This window comes from Nicotiana sylvestris, chromosome 9, assembly GCF_000393655.2.
Source record: "Nicotiana sylvestris chromosome 9, ASM39365v2, whole genome shotgun sequence".
Classification (NCBI taxonomy): domain Eukaryota; kingdom Viridiplantae; phylum Streptophyta; class Magnoliopsida; order Solanales; family Solanaceae; genus Nicotiana; species Nicotiana sylvestris.
This window is the reverse complement of record NC_091065.1, coordinates 162428534-162444322: the sequence shown is the minus strand read 5'-3', so window position 1 is coordinate 162444322 and position 15789 is coordinate 162428534.

Genomic DNA, 15789 nt, shown 5'->3' with positions numbered 1-15789 from the left:
TTCCAGGCAACAACATAGGCGGATGTTCACAACCGGTACAAGTCAAAGATAAGAATTGGCGATGATCATCTCGTTTCTCAGCATCAACCAAGGATAGGGACCTGGAGAAGAATAAGGAGAAATCAAAGGAGGATTTTGACACAGATCGATGGTCTTCAAGGGGTCAATTTTTGCCTTATGAATGGGCCGAAGGATGTGGCATAGGTTTCCGGTTGGTGGATAGATTCGCTATCGATAGGAGAGCTGATTGCTATCGGAATAACAGGTCATTGCAGGACAAAGAGATATCGGGTTCCCGAGATTCCTCCTACCCAGGCTTTCTGAATACAGTTCAACGCAGTGTAGTGGAGCTGGTGTTGGCTATGAGGAACATTAAGGAAGTACAGTTCCCAAAACCAATGAGATCCGATCCCAGTCAGAGAGAACCTAATTTGTGGTTTGAATACCATGGGACCAATAGTAACCGGATTAAGGACTGACGACATTTATGGGAGGAGCTGGTGACATTGCTGAAAAACGGCCATCTCCGAGAATTCTTAAGTGATCAGGCTAAAAACAATTATGGCCGCAATCGTGATAATGTGGAACCTTCAAAAGTAGGAGAAGATCATCCACGTTTAACAATCAACGTGATTTTTGGCGGAAACGAGATTAATAGTGTGGTTTTTCGGTGAAGAAGATGAAAGTGTTGATACCCAATTTTTCCCAAAAATATTTTTAAATTGCATATATACCTTCAAATCATGCATTATAGCAATTTGTATTTTTTCATAATTTTCCTACATTTTTATTAATTTGTCCAGTATTTTGTTTCCAATAAATAATTATAGAATTGCATCACAAATGATTTCAAAAAGCATTTCTTGATTTAATTATGATCCTACTAAGGCCAAAGTATTCCATAAATAGCCAATTTGGTATCTTTTGGTTATAATTGCAATAACGTTGTAATTAAAGCCCATGCATATAATTTTATGCTATTTTTCACCAGAAATTAGTCATTTGTATTTTTAAATACTAAATAATCATTTAAAACCATTTTATATGCATGAAATTCATTTTTATAATTATTAGCTATTTTATAAATTTATTTTAACTAATTTGAATTGGGCATGTAACAAATAGCCTATTCTATATCAATTTTAGCGTAATTAGACCACCCCAAGCACCTAATCATACTCAGCCCAATACCCCAAGCCCAATTCCTAAATCTACCCAACCCAATCTGATTAAATCTTGGTCGTTGATCAATTTTGATCAACGGCCCAGATTCGTTCTTACCTAATTTAACCTAACCGACTTACCCCCCCAAACCCGCAGTCTCTCATCCTCACCCGCCGTCACTCCTCTCATTCTCTCTCAAGCTCCCTCTGCCCTAACTATGGCTTCCACCCGTCGTTGCTTGCTCGCTGTTGATTATGGTGGTTCACCACCACTCCTAGCCCTAATGGCCCCCTCCCCATGACCGGAACTCTTGCTATCCTGAGGTCCTCAAGGGACCAGTGGCTGTTCACTCACCCCTGGGCTTATTCTCACCATTCTCAGGCTACCATGGCCCGATTGAGTAAGATCTTTCTATTTTCTGGCTAAACCTATGGGTTTCTAAGCCGGTCTCTCTATCTCAGGGTTATTTTTCTAGAAAACCCTAATCTCTTCTCCTGCACCTCTTAGATCTGTAACAGATCTGAGGTTTTTCTGAACTATTTTTGTTTGTTTTATGAAAAACCTTTCAATTTCTTAAAGCGTCGCTTTATTATCCCATTAGGGTTTCTCGAACATTTCTTCAAAACATATCTCTGGTCTTTTAATGTTGTTCTTTGATTCTCATATGTTTAAACGACTTTCTATTAAAATTGCTTTTTAATAACATTTTGTTATGTTAAAACTCTAGTTTTAACACTATGTTATAATCATGAGTTTGTCTTTGCTGATTTGTTCATTCGATTCGTCTGAATATCTATTTCTCATGAATATGTTTCACAGAAATTTATATTAATTTCTCTTAATCAGTACTACTTTTATTTGAATCCCTAATTTTTTGTGATTGATACCCTTTACTGATTTCATGTGATGATATTCTGTGTTGATTTCTGACTTCTAAATTATCTTCTTGCCTTATTATGTGGTTGACTATATTATTTACTGATTCTTAATATTGTTTCCTTAATTAGGACTTTCTGAACCTAGCCCTAATTACCTGTTCTATACTTACACTGTTTGAAGTCTTTCCTTATTTGTTATACTCCAGCTATGTATGATTTCTTTCCTTACTTGTCACATGCTCTTTACCATTTGAACCAATTCCTTTAATTAAGGGAAAACTTAGACTGGTTTTACTTTGAGTCCTATAATTACTGAACAATTTTGATTCTTACCTTATTTACCTAGCTTTCAAAGTACTATATATATTGCTCTCTTCTACAGTCTTACAGACACACAAACTCACATTAGTTCACATCTCTCATATACTCAAAAGCTCTTTTACTTTCTTTTGTTACTTACTATTGTTACTAAATTAGCCGGCTGCAAGCCAAGGCTAATTATTACACTCTCCTGTTCTTCACCTTGTGTTTACTCTCTTTACTGGTATGTTCTGATTTTAAATTCAAGCTCTCAAACCAATGTGTTTCCTACTGCTTCAGTTTATCATATTCCTAATCTGTTTCTATCTATTGTTTTGCTGATCAACATGTAATTGACCTATTGCTCCACCTAGCCTGTTAGCTATGTCCTACCCCTTTCTAGGATCAACATGTCTTATGAACTTGTAGTCTGTCTAAATTTGACTCTACCCTGTTCTTGAATGTTGGTTTACTAGCTATTTAGTCTCCAGTATGAACCTTTCTTTGCAAAGCAATTTTTGTTACCCTAAGTTGTCTGATTCTACGTTAGTTCTGAAATTCTTACTGTGTTGTATCATTAGCTACCCCCATCCCATGAACCCCCTAAAGCACCTATGATTCTATAACTATGTTCTAATTAGCACCCTTAAATCCATGTCTTACTGTTTGCACTATTAGCTACCCCCTTAATTGCAAAGACTTCTATTTATGTGTATTATGTGTTCCCAGCCCCAATTACCCCTGTATGAAGGGTTGTTATTTGAGTGTTGCTGAACCTGTTTTGGCTCTATGTTTGATCTGCTGTTTGTGTGATTACACAACTCTTGTCAAAAATTGTTTTACTAAACAATTCTCTTATTTTATAAAACTACTTTAACTGAGTCTTTTTCAAATACTGCTTTCCTATTAAAACCGTTTCAAAAATATGTCAAGCACTCTCACTCTACTCTTAGGTCCTTAAGTTCTGCCCCTCCAGTGTGTGACTGCCTTGGGATCCTTGTGAGATCCCTCTGAACTATGATACATTGTAGCTGGCTCTTCCACACTGCACTTACTAGTTCTGGTTATGAAGTCTGGGTGTGAGCACTATCCGGGATCCTTGGGGTACTTAGGGAACTCTGACATACCCGAATATAAGAAAGGCTATGAAACTTTGGCATATGAGGCTATGGACAGTTTGGTATATTTGGGCCTGCTTCAGGCTCCCTATAGTGTAACTTCTTCTTTTTCTTTATCTATTTTATATAATTTATTCAGCTGGTCTATAATAATTATTTGTAAATGAATATTGGGGATGATTAGGGAAATGGGGAGGGTAGTTATATATTTCCATCAATATTATTTGGGTAGCAAGCATGTTATAGGCTTTACCTTATTTATGCTTGTATTAGAATCCCTACTTTAGGACCAATACATTCAAATCGTGTCATGTACTAGATATCATGCTCTTAGGTTTCACGTATACTGCTTCAGCATCTCATGTGAAACTAATACATGTTTATCACTTAGAAATCCTGCTCCTTAGTTAATAAACAATATTAACATAAAAGTCGTTACTCCTGCACATCCTGAAATCATGTCTTAACAATTCTGTAACTCTTTTTGTGCATTTAAAGATCTTGCTTTAGGAATTCTATTAATTTAAAGATCATTGTCATAAATGTCACACCTCCTTTTTCCGCCCCCGCGAGGGTGCAAGGGAGTTTTTTCAATTAAAGGACAATCGAAACGGGATTTGTTTATTTATTTCAGAGTCGCCACTTGGGAGATTTAGGGTGTCCCAAGTCACCAATTTTAATCCCGAATCGAGGAAAAGAATGACTCCATATTACAGTCTGCGTACCAGAAATCCGGATAAGGAATTCTGTTAACCCGGGAGAAGGTGTTAGGCATTCCCGAGTTCCGTGGTTCTAGCACGGTCGCTCAACTATTATATTCGGCTTGATTATCTGATTTTATACAAATATGAACTTATGTGCAAAATTTTATCTTTTTACCGCTTTCTTACTTATTGTTATTATTTTACGAGAATTGCAACGTCGTGGAAACATATCTCGAACCACGTTACATCAATGCACCCGTAGTTGTTTGGCATATCTCGACTCGGTTGAGATTTGGATTTGGGTCACATAAATGTGCACCCGAGTTAAGGAAAATAAATTATTAAAGGCGCGCCTAAAGCAACTAGCGTCTTGTTATTTTGGGGAAGGCCGTAAAATTCGCTAAACGGCCTGTCCTCGAATTCTAAGTATTTTAATATATACATTTAGAGGGCCCCGCAGCTTGTGCATTTTTTGTTTGTCGAGGCTCGTCTCATTCATTATTAAAAAGAATTTGCAACGTCATGGAAATGCATCTCAGACCACGTCACAATCAATGTACCCGTGATTAGAGACACATTTCGATTTCGTTGAGATTTGGATTTGGGTCACATAAATGTGCACCCGAGTTTAAGGAGATAACATTATTAAATACGCGCCTAAAGCGACTAGCGTATTATTATTTTGGGTAGGGCCGTGAAATTTGCTAAACGGCCCTTCCCGACTAAAAAAAATTCTTAAACCTTTACTGAGGGTCCTGCAAATTTTTTATTATTATTTTTTTATTTGACGAAGCTCGTCTCACTTATTTATTTATTTATTTTTAAAAGGAAAGTAACTACATTTCTATTTTTATTTATCTCTAAATAAAGAAAAATCCTAGTTAATTACATGCTAAAAAAAACCGTAACTTATTTAATTAATAGATTACAACAGATGCTAACGAAAATTATACTTGAACTTGTAAAAAATGAAAAATTGTTTCGCGCCTTATTCCATAAGCTAATATTACTAAAAATGGAATTATGTATATAAAAAACGTACAAGATTGACTAACGTTACTACAATTAGTCATTTTTAACTGTGGTGAGGTTAACTAAATGATCAAAGCTATAGACTAATTCATTAACCCTAATGGATTCGCAATTTAACTATACTTTATTGAAACTACTCTACATTAGTGTAAGTATACTTAATTATTAATACATAAAATTATCGACTACGACCTTTATTTATTTATTTATTTATTTACTTTTATTATTATTATTGGAGCTATAATGTTGACACTACCCAACCACCTTATTTTTACATTTTTATCAAGTCCACAATCTATCTATGTGAGATTATTTGTAACATGAATTAATGCCAATACTGATGAGAGTATAATCACTTAAGAGGACTAATGGAAATTAGTTTTAACCATCTAAACGAAATACTAATTGGGTTTTGACTAAGTACTCTATCTCATTTATGGACTACTTGAATATATGCATGGAAACAAACAACTAACTAGAGATATGCTACTTATCATGATTTACCCCATTAATCTAATAAAATTGAAAGGTTCATGTTATATCAGCGCATGACCATTTATACGATTCCTTCTCTTTTCAATCCAATTATACAAAAAAAATAAAAAAATAAAAAATAAAACAGTTCATAAAAAAAAACTAAATAGACCAGATTGTCTACTATCTGCTTTATTGAAGCGGTTCGATTTTATTGCTGCATTTCAACTTCAAAGCTTTATCACTACAAGATTCGAATGTGTACCTGGAATTCGAACTACAAATAGAGAAAAGAGGTCAGGAGCAACAATGTACAGCAGTAGCACAGCAACAGAATCCCACAGCAAATAACAGCAACAAAACAACAATAACCAATGTAACAATGGTCAGAACCAAACTGAAAACCCCAGAAAGCTTGACTGAAAATCAGTAGTACTAAACGCAATCCAACAGATGTCAGTAACAAAGTTCTGATTTCAGCAGTAAAGAAAAGAACCTCACTTTCAGTTTTTAGCTCTCAAAAACTGATTTTTAGTTCTGAAAAATTAGCCTATCTCTCACTTTTAAGTTCTGAAAATTTCTGTTCTCTCAACTTCCAGTCTCGATCCTTTTTTTTTTTTGTTGATAAAACTGAAATTTTAAATTGAGCTACAAACTAAATTGACTCCAAAAATACTAATTAAACTCCTAACAAAAATTATCATACACAATTAAACACCAATTAAAACAAAATTGCATAATTTGACATTAAATGCTAACAATGCAAAAATATTCCTATTTTTGTGACTTTCATTTTTTTGTAAAACAAACTTAATTAAATACTAAATGAAAATGTGATATATTTTATATTTTTATTAATTAAAACAAATAAACATGCACTCATAAAAATACAAATAATTATACAAAAATACCACAAAAATAACAAAAATTGCACACAAAGGAAAATTGTTTTATTTTGAATTTTTTGGGAGTAATTCTTTCATAGGGCAAAAATCACGTGCTTACAGCTGCCCCTCTTTGCCCGAAGACACGAAGGGTTTTCGTGCAAAGATAAAGTGAGCGATTTTTGCCCGTCCGAGTACTCCGTGTGAAGCATTTTTTTTTGAAAAAGATTTAACCGAACCTTTGCTTCAAAGGTTTCCTACATATCCCTGGCTAAAGGGGAATCAGGTTAATGTAGTTCGGGAAGTTTTGGTAGCTGGGACTACCGTGGGACTGCAATGTTACTGTTGTTGCATGCTATTACCACTGCTTACCGATCTCTTTGTTACACCGTGTTTAAAAGAAAACAAGAAGCTAGGCTAGACTGCAACTTGTTCTTGTTGCCTTGCTTTCTTGTCGGCTTGTGTTTCCTCCGGCGCTTTTCTTCCGTGAATTTGGGGATGACACTGGCCCTTTGCTTTTCTGAATACCAGTTTTCATCATTTTGCTTGGTCCGCTAGGGATATGGCTTCCTTCATTAAGCTTTTCGGCGGTTCCTCTGGGGATACGACTCTCTTCATCAGATCGGTTATACTGGGTATAATTTAATGTTCACATGCCACTTCTTTCAAGATGCGTCTTTTCTTCCTTTTGACTCATGCGCTTGAAACTTGTGCTGGGACCTCTTGTTACAACCTTCTGCTTTCCGGTGCTGGGGATTTTTATTGTTTCCTGCTGGGGATTCCTGTTGTAACCTTCTACCTTCCGGTGGGTTACTGATTTCAAGATCTGTAGTATAAGACTCAAAAGTACTCCTCTCGTTATACAGGTGGGTGCCTGAATTCAAAAATATGAAATGTATGCCCGCACTATACTGGTGGGCGACCTAGAACAGAAATGAAAAGACAGAAATGTATTCCCGCATTATACTGGTGGGCGACCTAGAACATAAATGAAAAGACAGAAATGTATTCCCACATTATACTGGTGGGCGACCTAGAACAGTAATGTATTCCCGCATTATACTGGTGGGCGACCTAGAACAGAAATGTATTCCCGCATTATACTGGTGGGCGACCTAGAATAGAAATGCATTCCCGCATTATACTGGTGGGTGACCTAGAACAGAAATGTAATCCCGCATTATACTGGTGGGTGACCTAGAACATAAATGTAATCCCGCATTATACTGGTGGGCGACCTAGAACAGAAATGTATTCCCGTATTATACTGGTGGGCGACCTAGAACAGAAATGTATTCCTGCATTATACTGGTGGGCGACCTAGAACAGAAATAAAAAGACAGAAAATGTATTCCCGCATTATACTGGTGGGCGACCTAGAACAGAAATGTATTCCCGCATTATACTGGTGGGCGACCTAGGACAAAAATGTAATCCCGCATTATACTGGTGGGCGACCTAGAACAGAAATGTATTCCCGCATTATACTGGTGGGCGACCTAGAACAAAAATGTATTCCCGCATTATACTGGTGGGCGACCTAGAACAGAAATGAAAAGACAGAAAATGTATTCCCGCATTATACTGGTGGGCGACCTAGAACAGAAATGTATTCCCGCATTATACTGGTGGGCGACCTAGGACAGAAAGTATTCCTGCATTATACTGGTGGGCGACCTAGAACAGAAATGTATTCCCGCATTTTACTGGTGGGCGACCTAGAACAGAAAGTATTCCCGCATTTTACTGGTGGGCGACCTAGAACAGAAATGTATTCCCGCATTATACTGGTGGGCGACCTAGAACAGAAATGTATTCCCGCGTTATACTGGTGGGCGACCTAGAACAGAAATGTATTCCCGCATTATACTAGTGGGCGACCTAGAACAGAAAGTATTCCCGCATTATACTGGTGGGCGACCTAGAACAGAAATGTATTCCCGCATTATACTGGTGGACGACCTAGAACAGAAATGTATTCCCGCATTATACTTGTGGGCGACCTAGAACAGAAAGTATTCCTGCATTATACTGGTGGGCGACCTAGAACATGAATGTATTCCCGCATTATACTGGTGGGCAACCTAGAACAGAAAGTATTCCCGCATTATACTGGTGGGCGACCTAGAACATAAATGTATTTAAATTTGTTTCCTCGTTCCTCCGAGAAAATTTTTGACAACGGCAGAAAATTTTCTGCCCCGGTTTTGGTGACCTTTCTGACATCGCGTCCTTCTGCCATCATCAACCTTTATTTTCCTGCAGCAGACAAAAGGACTTTGTTAGTTTCAATCCTAGTGTTAATTTTCCGGTTTTCTTTTCTTGCTCTGTGCCCCCACCACTGGTTGGGGAACAAAGTTGCTTGCTGGGGGTGACCTGTCTGATGGGGATGGTTTTCCATTTATCCCCTTTTCTGCTTTTCTCTTTACAGAATCAAACTGTGGGAGTCCGCTTCCCTCCCGAAACCACTCCTTTAGGAGTTTTACTTCCTCCCGGAATTGCAAGGCATAGAATTGCATTGCCTGGGGATATCTTGTACCGGATTTATTTCCCTTTCTCGTGGCGTCTGACTACTTCGGATTTGGGTCCGGGATTTATCAACATTTTGCGGGGAAACCTTCTCGGAGCTTGGTCCACAAGTCCTTCACCCGTCATTTTCCGCTCTTTTTAAGTCACCCTTCTTTCTACACAATTCGTCCTTTGGTTTTGCAGCCGATGCCTTTTGTCTTATTGCCTCGGCTCTTGGCCTATCCTTTTCGTATTTGCTTTTGTACCCCTTCGGCCTCTGGTAGTAAACTTTGAAAAATCTTTTTCCAAACGAATTCTTAGAAAGAAAAACGAAAAAGATAGAAAAGGAGGAAAATCTCTCTGAACCAATACTTGGTGGAAAAAGGAAAAGAGAAGAACTTATCTGGAAGACATGACTGGTCCTTGTGATCATGACATGCACCGTAGATTCCTGACCCAGTCTATTTGTATCAATCAACTTGCCTGATGACCTTACTTGCTGGGGATAAATGGGTGTCCATTTCTTTGCGAACGCGGACCCTTTTGTTGATCTGTCTTGTCGCCTCATAGTGCCCTTCGAGGGGTTTTCACTAATGAGACTCTCTCTTTTCTCTCAGCTCCCGACGCCTTATGGTGCCTGTGAAGGTTTTCACCGACAAGACTCTCTCGTTTTATATCTCTCATCTCTCGTCGCCTTGTGGTGCCTGCGAAAGTTTTCACCGCCAAGACTCTCTCATTTTATTTCTTCAACGGAGAATTAGAGTGTTGTCGATATGATCCTCTCTTTTGGAGATTCCTTTGGACTATCAATTCATTTCCAGTTTTATGATCCTCTTCTTCGCCGGGGATCAGTGTATTATTCTCGGCTTTATTTGCCTGACTTGGCACCTCTTGGATATTGATCGGGAGGTCTTTTGGACGTCGATGTTGGTTTTGGTGTGGGGCTAAAAGAAAGGCTATCAAAAAATGAAATAACTTTGATGGGTGATCCGCTACAACTTTTGGAATCAAACCTTTGTTGGAACTTTAAAACATAACCTCTGCCCCAGTTTTCTTGCTTGGGGGATTTTATTTTTTACACTATGTTGAGCTACGTGCGTTACGCACACTGTGCCTATTATGCACACTATGTACACTATGCACACTATGACCGAGCCGTGAGGCGCCTACGTATCCTCTTTGAGGAATCAGGTCAAACGTAGTTCCCACGGTTTTGTTTTTCTTGTGATTTTATCTTCTTCTTTTTCATTTTCTTTTACAATTTTCTTTTTCCTTCTCTTTTTTTTTCTTTTTATATTTATTTTTTTTTCTTTTTTTTCATTAGTGATTCCAAAAGAGGGATATGAAAGAATAACTTAAGGCTCAAAAGGGGGAAACAAGGGTAAAAAGTGTTTGGATAGAAGAAAGAATTGCCTCCGTCATTTCATTATCCAATAAGTACCAAGTACAAACAAACGAACCAATAATTGCCATAATCAAAGAAATTACGCATAATATCTCTTGACTGCATCCGAATTGATAGCCATGTCAACACATCTTCCCTCGATATCCGTCAAACACAAAGCACCGTTGGACAATACTCTGGTCACGATATAAGGCCCTTGCCAATTTGGGGCGAACTTGCCTTTTGCCTCGACCTGATGTGGGAGGATCTTCTTCAATACCTGCTGCCCTATTTCAAACTTCCTGGGGCGTACCTTCTTATTGTATGCCCTTGCCATTCTCTTCTGATATAGCTGACCATGGCACACTGCTGCCAATCTTTTCTCGTCTATCAAGCTCAACTGTTCTAGTCGAGCTTTGACCCATTCATCATCATCAATTTCGGCTTCAGCGACAATCCGGAGGGACGGAATTTCGACCTCCGCTGGTATTACGGCCTCAGTTCCATACACCAACAAATAAGGAGTTGCACCTATGGAAGTCCGGACGGTAGTGCGATAACCCAACAAAGCAAAGGGTAATCTATCGTGCCGTTGTCTGGACCCTTCCACCATCTTCCGCAGTATCTTCTTGATGTTCTTATTGGCTGCTTCGACCGCTCCATTCGCCTTGGGACGATATGGGGTGGAATTGCGGTGTGTAATCTTGAATTGTTGGCATACCTCTCTCATCAGGCTGCTGTTAAGATTTGCACCGTTATCCGTGATGATTACTTTTGGGATCCCAAATCTGCAGATGATATGGGAGTGCACAAAATCCACCACTGCCTTTTTAGTTACCGACTTGAAGGTTTTAGCCTCAACCCATTTGGTGAAGTAGTCAATGGTTACTAGAATGAACCTATGACCGTTGGATGCTGCCGGCTCGATAGGTCCAATGACATCCATGCCCCATGCCACAAACGGCCAGGGTGCTGACATCGTATGTAACTCTGTTGGCGGAGAATGAATCAGATCTCCATGTATCTGACACTGATGGCATTTTCTCACGAAAGAGATACAGTCATGCTCCATGGTAAGCCAATAATACCCTGCTCGAAGGATCTTCCTTGCCAATACATATCCGCTCATATGTGGCCCGCAAACTCCAGCATGTACCTCTGCCATGACCGTCGTGGCTTGACCGGCGTCTATACATCTTAACAATCCCAAATCCGGGGTTCTTTTGTACAAAACTCCTCCGCTGAGGAAGAAACCATTCGACAAATGCCGAAGGGCTCTTTTTTGGTCTCCAGTGGCCTGTTCCGGATATATCCCCATTCTGAGGTACTCCTTGATATCATGAAACCAAGGCTCGCCATCTGCTTCATCTTCCACCGCGTTGCAATAAGCGTGCTGATCACGAACCTGGATGTGCAGAGGGTCAACATACATTTTGTCAGGGTGGTGCAACATTGATGCTAAGGTGGCCAATGCATCCGCAACCTCGTTATGAACTCTCGGGATATGTTTGAATTTCACCGATCGAAATTGCTTGCTCAGATCGTGCAAGCATTGTCGATAAGGTATGAGTTTCAAGTCCCGTGTTTCCCATTTGCCCTGAATCTGATGTACCAAGAGGTCCGAGTCTCCCAAGACCAAAACGTCTTGGACATCCATGTCCGCAGCCAATCGCAGACTCAAAATGCAAGCTTCATACTCGGCCATATTATTGGTGTAATAGAAGCGTAGTTGAGCCGTAACAGGATAATGGCGTCCTGTTTCAGAAATGAGTACTGCTCCTATTCCAACCCCTTTCGCGTTTGCAGCTGCATCGAAGAAAAGCTTCCAACCCGGTTCCTCGGGTAACGCCAGCTCACTTGTATGCATCACTTCTTCGTCGGGAAAATACGTTCTTAAAGGCTCGTATTTTTCATCAACGGGATTCTCTGCCAAATGGTCGGCCAGCGCTTGGGCTTTCATGGCTGTCCTCGTCACATAGACGATATCGAACTCTGTGAGCAGAATTTGCCATTTTGCCAACCTCCCTGTGGGCATAGGTTTCTGAAAGATATACTTCAATGGGTCCAAATGGGATATGAGATAAGTAGTATACGAGGACAGGTAGTGTTTCAACTTCTGAGCTACCCAAGTTAGGGCGCAGCATGTTTTCTCGAGTTGAGTGTACTTGACCTCATATACTGTGAATTTCTTGCTAAGATAGTAAATGGCCTGCTCCTTCCTTCCTGTGTCATCGTGTTGCCCCAGTACACAACCAAATGAATTTTCCAGGACCGTCAGATAAAGAATTAAGGGCTTCCCTGGCTTAGGCGGGACCAACACGGGTGGATTAGACAGATACCCTTTGATTTGGTCGAAAGCCTCTTGACACTCTGCCGTCCAACTTACCGCAACATCCTTTTTCAGCAGCCGAAATATGGGCTCACATGTTGCTGTGAGTTGAGCGATGAACCTGCTGATGTAATTGAGTCTACCCAACATACTCATTACCTCTGTTTTGTTCTTTGGCGGTGGCAAATCTCGGATGGATTCGATCTTAGATGGGTCCAGCTCAATACCCCGTCGACTGACGATAAATCCTAACAGCTTTCCTGATGGAACCCCGAATGCGCATTTGGCCGGGTTAAGCTTGATATCATACCTTCGGAGACTTTGGAAGAATCTTCTTAGGTCTGCTACATGGTCTTCCTGACGCCAAGACTTTATGATCACATCATCTACGTACACCTCAATTTCTTTGTGTATCATGTCGTGAAACACAACAGTCATTGCTCACATGTACGTTGCCCCGACATTCTTCAGTCCGAACGGCATTACCCGATAGCAGTAAGTTCCCCATGGTGTGATAAATGCTGTCTTTTCCACATCTTCCTCGTCCATTAAGATCTGATGATAACCCGCATAGCAATCCACAAAGGATCTGATCTCGCGCCCAGCGCAATTATCGATCAAGATATGAATGTTGGGCAATGGAAAATTGTCCTTGGGACTTGCTTTGTTGATGTTGCGGTAGTCGACGCACACCCTGATTTTCCCATCCTTCTTTGGAACTGGTACCACATTGGCCAACCACTCGGGATATCGAGTGACCCGAATGACCTTCGCCTGCAACTGCTTAATCACCTCTTCTTTGATCTTTACACTCATTTCTGTTTTAAATTTCCTTAGCTTTTGCTTGACCGGAGGGTATGCCGGGTCAGTGGGCAATTTGTGAACCACTAAATTGGTGCTTAATCCCGGCATATCATCATATGACCATGCAAAAACATCTTTGAATTCCACGAGGGTTTTGATCAATTCTTCCCTGACATTCGGCTCAATATGGATGCTGATCTTGGTTTCTCGGACATTATCAGCGTCTCCTAGATTCATAGCCTCAGTGTCATTTAGGTTATTTTTGGGTTTTTCTTCAAATTGGCATAGTTCTCAGTTTATCTCTTCGAAGGCTTTATCTTCGTCATATTCAGATTCGTCATCACAAACGACCTCTTGTATCATTAAGTCGGATGCAGATTGATTTATTAGACTAGGTCGAAGATCCGCTGTGCATGACATGTCATTAGAACCAGTAAAAAGAGAACTGTTCAGAAAGAAAAAGAACAAGACAAAATTAAAATGAGACAAAAGAAGAAAACTTTATTAAACTTGCGGGATAAAAGGGTTCACACTTTTACAAAACAAAACAAACAAAAAAACATAATCAAAGCCTACTACCAAGACTCCCCTCGGACAGGAAGAGGAGTAACCGTCCAATTGTTGGTCTTGGCCTCAGGCCCCACAAATTGTATCTCCGCTCTGCTGGAACTCTCTCCAGCTTCTACCATACTGACATCAGCGAATAGCCTCTCGAAACTCTGATTCAGGTCCCCATCCATACCAATCAATGGTCCTAGAATATTTGGGACTGGCGGCCCCTTGGCGCTTGCTCTGACAAAAGACCTTGAGAGACGTGGCACTGGCTTGGGCAGAAACCAAACTCTCTTCTTCATTTTTCGCGCTTGCTTCCTATCTGCCGCGGTTGGTTTGAACCCAAAACTGAAGTTTTCCAAGTTTTTGGGCAGGGAGACAGGTTGGACAATCCCCTGAAGCTCAACTCCCAGGCCTTTTCCCGGCATGAACCCATTGCCCAGCATTTCCGAGACCATCATGATTGTTGCGGAAGCTACCCTAGGGTACTGAAGGATCTCACCCTCAGAAATCTTGTTTGCCGACATTGTATCGAAAATCTGGTAGACCCAAGGACCTTTGTTATCATCGGTCTCTATGAATGGCACAATGGCGCCACCCATGGTACATGACGTGTCCTCGCCATGTAGTACGACCTCTTGTCTATCCCACTCGAACTTGACCATCTGATGTAGGGTGGAAGGCACTGCTTTGGCTGCGTGGATCCATAGTCGTCCTAGCAGCATGTTATAAGATACTGTGGCTTCTAATACCTGGAATTCCATGGTAAACTGGACCGGACCGATGGTCAATTCAAGCACAACATCCCCCACAGTGGCTGTTCCATTTCCGTCAAATCCCCGGACACAGATGCTATTCTTGTGGATTCTTCCGTGGTCGATCTTTAACTGGTTCAGAGTGGATAATGGACAAATATTGGCACTCGAACCGATATCCACCAATACCCGAGCAACTACCGAGTTTTCGCATTTGACAGTTAGGTAGAGAGCTTTATTGTGCTCCGTACCTTCCACTGGCAGATCATCATCTGAGAATGTTACCCTGTTCACCTCGAAAATCTTGTTGGCAATGGTTTCCAGGTGGTTTACAGAAATCTCGTTGGGTACATGAGCTTCATTTAATATTTTCATCAGGGCCCGACGATGCTCCTCAGAATGGATTAGTAATGACAGTAGCGAGATCTGGGCCGGTGTTTTCCTTAGCTGTTCGACCACGGAGTAGTCCTGCACTTTCATCTTCCTCAAGAACTCCTCAGCCTCTTCTTCGGACACAGGTTTCTTGGTTGTAGCGGGGTTGGTTCTTCTCAGCTCCACCGGAGCAAAACACCGACCAGATCGAGTCAGCCCTTGCGCTTCACAACTAACTTCCTCCACTTGTTTTCCTTTGTACATCACCACTGCCTTCTCGTATTTCCAAGGCACAACCTTGCTATCAATCATCGGCAGCTGAACTACAGGCTTTATGGTGACCAGTTCCCTGTATACCCCTTTTAACACAACCGCAGGTGTGGGCGGAGCCCCTGATATTACCAACTTGTTTGGCTCGGGTTTGCTTGTTATGGAGGACGGGCTCTTTCCCAATATCACTACCGGCTTGATGCCTTCTCCCTGGGACTGTACCCCCATTCCTCCACTGGTCGGTCCTTCTTTCGGAGCGGC